This window comes from Carlito syrichta, unplaced genomic scaffold (assembly GCF_000164805.1).
Source record: "Carlito syrichta isolate Samal-C Ts95f unplaced genomic scaffold, Tarsius_syrichta-2.0.1 Scaffold316058, whole genome shotgun sequence".
In the NCBI taxonomy this organism is placed as follows: domain Eukaryota; kingdom Metazoa; phylum Chordata; class Mammalia; order Primates; family Tarsiidae; genus Carlito; species Carlito syrichta.
The window spans coordinates 47,734-55,600 of NW_007260154.1; positions in this window are offsets into that span (position 1 = coordinate 47,734).

Here is a 7,867-nt window from a genome sequence, read left to right on the forward strand (position 1 = left end):
CGTTAGGCCGGGTGCCATGGCTCACGCCTATAATCCCAACATTTTTTGGAGACTGAGGAGAGAAGATTGTCTGAGCTCAGGGGTTCGAGACCAGTCTGGGCAACTTGGCGAGACCTCATCTCTACAATAAATCAACAAAAATGAGCTGGGTGTGGTGGCATACACCTGTACTTCCAGCTACTTGGAAGGCTGAGGTGGAAGGCTCACCTGAGCCCAGCAGGTCGGGGCTGTGGTGGCTGGGAGTGTGCCACTGCACTCCAGCCTGGGCGATGGAATGAGACTTCAAGTCAAACAAACAAACAAACAAACCAAATTGAGCACTTATTATGTGGCAAAGATCATCCCAGAGTCTGGGAATACATCAGTGAACCACATCGGCCAAAAACAGCCTTGCCTTTGTGGAATTTAATTTTAGTTGGGGAGACAGAGAACAAATGGATAAGTAAAAAATATGTAGTGTCGCAGATGGTGAAAAAGTACTCTGGAGAAAAATAACATGAAGTTAGGGGGACAGTAGTGCATGGGTAACTGGGGGGTTGGTTTGCAGCTTTATTTTTTTATTTTTTTATTTTTTGAGTTGAAGTCTCACTCTGTCACCTAGACTGGAGTGCAGTGGCCACTCCCGGCCACAGCCTTGACCTGCTGGGCTCCAGTGATCCTTCTGCCTCAGTCTTCTGAGTAGCCGGAATTACAGGCACGCGCTACCACGCCCAGGTAATTTTTTGATTTTATTGTAGAGATGAGGTCTCGCCTGCCCAGGCAGGTCTCAAACCCGTGGGCTCAGGCAATCCACTCATCTCAGCCTCCCAAAGCGCTGGGATTACATGCTGAGCCACCGAGCCCAGCTGGTTTGCAGCTTTAAATAGGCGACTGGGGAAGGCCCCCACAAGAAAGGTCACATCTGAGCAGGGCCCAGAGATGGTGAGGCGGAGCCTTGTGGAAGCACAGGCGGGACCATTCTGGCCAGACGGACCCGGGCCTCCCTGAGATGGAACAGCCAGCCGGGCTGGAGTCGGGTTGAGCAGGCGGAGACTAGCAGGAGATCTGATCCTACAAGGACTTGACATCAACGGAGGGTCCTTTTGTTGTGGTGTTGGGAGTCTCGCTCCAGGCTGGAGTGTGGTGGCACGATCACAGCTCACTGCAGTCTCGACCTTCTGGGCTCAGGTGATCCTTCCACCTCGGCCTGCTGTGTAGATGGGACTACAGGCACGTGCCACCATGCCCGGCTAATTTTTTTATCTTTTTGTAGTGATGAGGTCTTGCTATGTTGGCCAGGCTGGTCTCAAACTCCTGGGCTCAAGAGTCTTCCCGCCTTGGTCACCCAAAGTGCTGGGATGACAGGTGTGAGCCACTGTGCATAGCCTGTTTTTTGGTTTGAGTTGGAGTCTCACTCTGTCGCCCAGGCTGGAGTGCAATGGCACGCTCCTGGCCACTGCAGCCTCGACCTGCTGGGCTCCAGCAATCCTTCCGCCTCAACCTTCCAAGTAGCCAGAACTACAGGCGCATGCTACCACGCCCGGGTAATTTTTTTGATTTATTGTAGAGATGAGGTCTCACCAACTTGCCCAGACGGGTCTTGAACCCGTGGGCCCAGGCAATTCACTCACCTCGGCCTCCCAAAGTGCGGGATTACAGGCTGAGCCACAGAGCTCAGCTCACAGCCTGTTTTTTACTTTGAATGAACTGGCAGACTTTATTGGAGGCTGTTAAGTAGAGGCGTGACATGACTGGACTTAAGCTATGTGACGATAAAATCTGGCTGCTGGGTTTAAGAAGGGAAGAGTGGAGTCTGGGGGACCACGAGGAGGCTATTGCAATAACCCAGGTGGCAAAGTTGGTGGCTCCGGCCGGGGTGGTAGGTGTGAAGTTTGAAGGGAGAGGCCACAACGTTTTCTGGCAAACTGGATGAGAGGAAGAGAAGAGCTCGAGATGACGCCAGCGCTTTCGGTTTGAACATCTGCCTGGAAAAACGGGGTTGCCTGGAAGAGGGGGAAGACCGTGGGAAGATTCAGATCACAATCAATTTGCTCCCACTGGGAGGGAGCAGTTTGGACCCTCACGGTCCTGGTTCACAAAGGATGACATCATCATTGTCACCGCCACCATGTGCTTTTTGTTCTGTGGCCGGCACTGTGGGCATCACAGGATGCTTTGGCAAAAAAGCATGGGTTTTGGAGGAAAGGGTCATAGATTAAGATCCAGCTTCACCAATGACTAAGGTTGTGAACTGGAGCAAATAATTATACCTCTCTGAGAGTTCATATTTCTCGTTCCTGAAGCATAGGCAATGCCACTCTGTATTGTTCGAATACAAAATGAGATTACGTGGGTGAAATGGCATTGAACAGAAGAATAATTTGGCAGACATTAAGGACTCCATAAGAGCTAATTACTTTTTTTTTGAGTTGGACACTCACTCTGTCGCCCAGGCCGGAGTGCAGTGGCATGCTCACGGCCACCCCAGCACGAACCTGCTGGGGTCTGGCGATCCTTCCACCTCAGCCTTCCAAGTAACATGAACTACAGGCGCACACTACCATACCCAGCTAATTTTTTGATTTATTGTAGAGACGAGGGCTTGCCAAGTTGCCCGGGCAGGTCTCGAACCCAAAGGCTCAGGCAATCCCCTCGCCTCAACCTCCCAAAGTGCTGGGATTACAGGCTGAGACACTGAGCCCAGCCCTTTCTCCACCCCGCCCAGAAGATTGGGTTCATCCGACAGGTGTTTATAGTGCTCTACATCCCTGTGCCCGGCACATGGGCATCGTTCAGTAGTGGAGGGCAGGGAGTGTCCTTTGGTCACATGATGCTTTCCGGCAGTCTTTGTGCTGGCCCAGCTTGTTTTTCTTTCGAGGTTTCACGGCCTTCTTATATGCGTGAAATCTAATCTTGCTGCTCCCGCCTTTATGGCTCTCTGTATCTGTATAGTCTCTGTTGACTCCTGGTTGTTGATTTAAGTTTATGAGACATCCAACTGTGCTTGAAAATAGCCTTCCCTGGGTGAGAAGGCGGGGGAAGGGTGGGCCAAGGGGAGGCATCTGGACTTCTCGAGACTGACAGGAAATGGATGGGCTGGTGCTGAGTCTTAGTCAGTACTCTGATATCTCAAGACTAGAGGTGAAGTGTCATCTTTTTTTTTCTTTACCTGCCACGTGATAACTCGGAGAGTGTCTTATCTGCATTTCCATTTTTTACATTTATTTATGTATTTATGTGTGTATGTATGTACTGCATTTATTTATTCATGTTTGAGTCGGGGATCTCACTCCGTCACCCCGCCTGGAGTACAATGGAGCGCTCAAGGTTCACTGCAGCCTCCAACTCCTGGGTTCAGGTGATCCTTCCACCTCAGCCTCTGGAGTAGCTGGGACCTCAGGTGTGTGCCACTACACCCAGCTAAATTTTTGATTTTTTTCCGTAGAGATGAGGTCTTGCTATGTTGTCCAGGCTCAAGCAATCCTTCTGCCTCAGCCTCCCAAGTGCTGAGATTCCAGGCATGAGGCACTGTGCCCAAGAGCAAGAGGCTACTTTTTATTCTCGCAAACATTCAGCAAGTAGCTGCTGTTGCCAAACCTTATCCTGGGCCTGGCAGGAAGACACCGTGTCTGCAACCAGGCAGGCTGAAACTGCACCCAGTAGCCAGTGCAGCGACACGAACGCTACAAACTGCGGGCACTGAGAGTCTCGGGAAGGGCAAGTCAAGTAGTCACAGCATGGCATCGGGGCGGGGGTCCTGGGAAGCTTGTGTCTTACCCTGACACTGTAGCCTCCGACACTGAAATGTGCCTTTCAAAGACAAAACATACTTTCCCCATGTAATGCCCCAAAGGTCTTAGGGAGGTTGGGAGGAGAGGTAAGTACTGCAAGTGTGAGTTAGCTACTGTGAAACATGAAAAGTCACAGTCTTACTTTTTTGTTTTTGGCCACAATGCAAAAACAAGATTTTTTTTTTCAGTCAAGATAAAAAAAAAAATCTTCCAAGTTACACTCAATATTGTCACTGCTGAATCACATTGTGTCTCTCCCCCCCCCCCCATTCCACTCTTACCATAGGCATGCTTTTTCTTGGATGCTCTGGATGTGGGAACTCATATTATAAAAGAAATATATCTACTTGAGCCAGGCATGATAATGTGCATCTGTAGTCCCAGTTACTCAGAAGGCTGGAGTGGAAGGATAGTTTGATCCCAGGAGTTTGAGGCCAGTCTTGCAAAATGGCTAGACTCTGTCACTTAGGGAAAAAAAAGGAAGAAAAGAAAAGAAACCCCATATATTTGGTCCCTGTCCTCGATTTCTGTCAGAGAGCTTCTAAAATTTATAGCTTCTTGAGAATTATGGGAAAATATTAAGCAGTGTAATATCTTAACATATTCAGGAAAAAATATTGAGCACTGTGAACAAACATCTTGACATATTTTTTGCTACCCTTTTGTCCTAAGAGTTGAACCTTAATAAAAGCTATTTACCCCCCCCAAAAAAAAGAGAATTAGAGGTGCTAGGAGAATCTTTTGTTCCAATATCTGATCTGTGACTCCAGCTTCTGACACAGAGCTCCTAATCCCTTGGAATTTCCTGGGTGACAGGAGCACCTTTTGTTCTAATGAGGTGAGTCTGGGTGGCTTCTGAATGGGGGCTGTTCACCAGAAGAACCAAGCCAAGATGAGAAGCTTGGAACTTTCAGCTCCATTCCCCATTCTCTGGAAAAGAGAGAAGGGCTGGAGATTGTGTTCAGAATCGACTGTGCCCATGTGATGAGACCTCCATAAAAACCCTCACCTACAGGGCTCATCAGAGAGTTGCTGGGTTGCCGAACGCGTAGAGAGTGGCATGCCCTGGGAAGCAGCCATGACCCTCCCCACCTACCTTGTCCTGTGCCTCTTTCTCATCTGCATCCTTCATAACATTGTTTATAATAAACTAGTAAACATAAATAAACACTTTCATGAGATCTGTGAGCTGCTCTATCAAATAACTGATCCTGAGGAGAGTGGTGGGAACCCATAATTTATAGTCAGCTGATTAGAAGTTTCAGTAACTCGGACCTGTAAGTGGTATTTTAAGTAAGGACAATCATGTGGGATCAAGCTATCCTTCCACTTCAGCCTTCTGAGTAACTGGGACTACAGATGCACATCACCATGCCTGGCTCAAGTAGATAAGCATTGGAATAGAACTGAGTTATAGGACACCCAGAGGATGTCCACCAGAGAACTGGTCAGTGTGAGAAAAATCCCTACACATTTTGGTGACCAGAAGAGTTCAGTGTGAGTGTAGGAGAAACAGTTTGGTTTTTCCTATCTTATACAGAGCCTCACACATCTTCTCCGTGGAAGTGGTACTTGAACTTGCCAGGGGACAGGCATATGAACCAGGAAATAGCATGGCTTCTTTCATAAGGAATTCAAAGTTGGAGGATGGTGAGGTTTGACACCCAGGGACTGAATGGTGTAATCACTTTGCAGCACGTACACGCACTGATGAGCACATGTGAATCTTTCAACAGTTCCCTCCAAGAGACAGGGTTGAGTGTTGCTCAAAAGGCAGGTCAAGGGCAGCACCAGATGGGAGGCACAAGGGGAGAAAAAGTTGCTTGCACAGGTGGATGAGGAGGAGCACATGGAGAAGACAGAACAGAACCAGGAGTCAGAGTTTTAAGGAGAGAGTGTTTGTTAGGTCAAATCTTGCAGATTTCAAGGAAGATAAGGCTGGAAACAGAATCACTAGACAGGGCAACATGGAGGGCAATGGTGACTTTGGTGAGAGCAGTATTTTCAGTTAGGGAATTGGGAGAGAAAGCCAGTTGACAGCAGTGGGAGTTAAAGAAGTGAAGACAGTATCCTCTGTCTTTAATCACCCTGCTCTTTCCACCCCATGATCCTGCAAGGATCCCTGGGCTGGCCATCTGGAATTCTGGTTCTGGTTCTGGCTGTACTCCTAGCTGAGCTGACAACTTTGGGTAGGTTTTTGTTCTCTCTGCCTGTTTTAGTCTGTTTTGTGCTGTTATAACAGAATACTAGAGACTGGGAAATACATAAAGAAAAGAAAGTTACTTCTCACAGCTTTGGAGGCTGGGAAGTCCAAGCGCATGGCACTGGTGTCTGGCAAGGGCCTTCTTGCTGCATCATACCTTGTCTGAAGTGCAATGAGCACATGAGACAGAGAGATGATGGGGCTAGAACTTATCCTTTTGTTAGGAGCCCACTCCTGTGATAACTAACCCATTCCCAAGATAACTGCATTACTCCATTCGTGATCTAATCACCTCTTAAAAGTCCCACACTTTAATACCATTGCAAATGCCAATGTCTAGTTTTGGAGGGGGCATTCAAATCATCGTACCATCTCTGTGTTTTCATCTATCCAATAGTTGGGTGGGCCACAGATCTCCAAGGTCTCCTGATTTTTATGTTTCATTGTTCTGAAGGGGCTGGGAGTGAATGGAACCATGCAGGTGGATGGCTTGTGGGAGTGTGCAGAGAACACATGAAATTTCATTGCCCACAGGAGGCAGTGAGCTGTCACCCCAGGTTGGTGAGTGGTCTTCTCTAAGACAAGAAGTCTAGGACTTGGGACTGTAATGATAGAGTAGGGGGTAGAATAGGAAAGGGATTCTGTTCTAAGAAGACCCATGGTGATTTCAGCAGGGCAAGTTTAGAGTGTCAGCTGCCCCTTATCTGGAGAGGCACCAAGTGTATTGAAAGTGCCTTCTCTAGGATGACCCACACTACAGGAGGTGACCAATGTCAGTGGTGTCTGAGTTAAACCACAGGAGGTCAGAAATGTCAGGAAGGAGACTCTGGCAACAGAATGGAGAGTCAGGGTCGAGAATCAGAGTCTGTAGAAAGGGAAGGTATGGAATTGGGTGGCGCAGTGAGAGGCAGCAATTGGGAAGAAGGTAGTGAGAAGAGTAGACTTGCTTTGCCCACACAGCTCTTAGAGAATGATGCAAACAGGTTATTCCCTGTTGGGGAGTCTGATGTACTAACATCTTAGATTACAAAACAGGTATGTGAAGGGCCAGTCTAGAACCAAGATATCACATGCTTCGGGTTTCATTTGTAAAAATCCACTTTTTGGGGGTCTGTGATTCCTTGGGTCTGTTTAGGTCTAGCCTTGGAACCTCAGCTGCTCCTGACTAGTTGATGGGCATCAGAAGGATATCAAAGAAAATGCAAAGCCAGGCTCGGTGGCTCAGCCTGTAATCCCGCGCCTTGGGAGGCTGAGGTGAGTGGATTGCCTAGGCCTGCGGGTTTGAGACCCGACTGGGCAACTTGGCGAGACCTCATCTCTACAATCAATCAAGAATTAGCCAGGTGTGGTAGCGTGCGCCTGTAGTTCCAGCTACTTGGAAGGCTGAGGCGGAAGGATCGCCGGAGCCCAGCAGGTCAAGGCTGCAGTGGCTGGGAGCGGCCACTGCATTCCAGTCTGGGTGACAGAGTGAGACTCCAGCTCAAAAAAAAAAGAAAAGAAAATGCAGGTGCAGAAGGGGGTGCACCTCTAACAGCAAGTCATTTAGAACAGGGTTCCCTGGCAACCCCCCCCCAGGCCCCCTCCTGCTATGGGAGCTTTTCTGTCTTCTCAATAAATTCTACTTAAAAAAAAGAACAAGGGTCACCAGTCCCCAGGCCACAGGGATTGTCAGGAACTGGGCCACACGGCAGGGGGTGAGAGGCAGGCAAGTGAGCAAAGTTTCATCTGTATTTACATCTGCTCCCCATTGCTCACATTGCCTTCTGTCAGACCAGCGGTGGCATTAGATTCTCACAGGAGCACCAACCCTATGGCGAACTGCACATGCGAGGGAGCTGGGTTGCGTGCTCCTTATGAGAATCTGATGCCTGATGATCTGAGGTGGAGCTGGGGC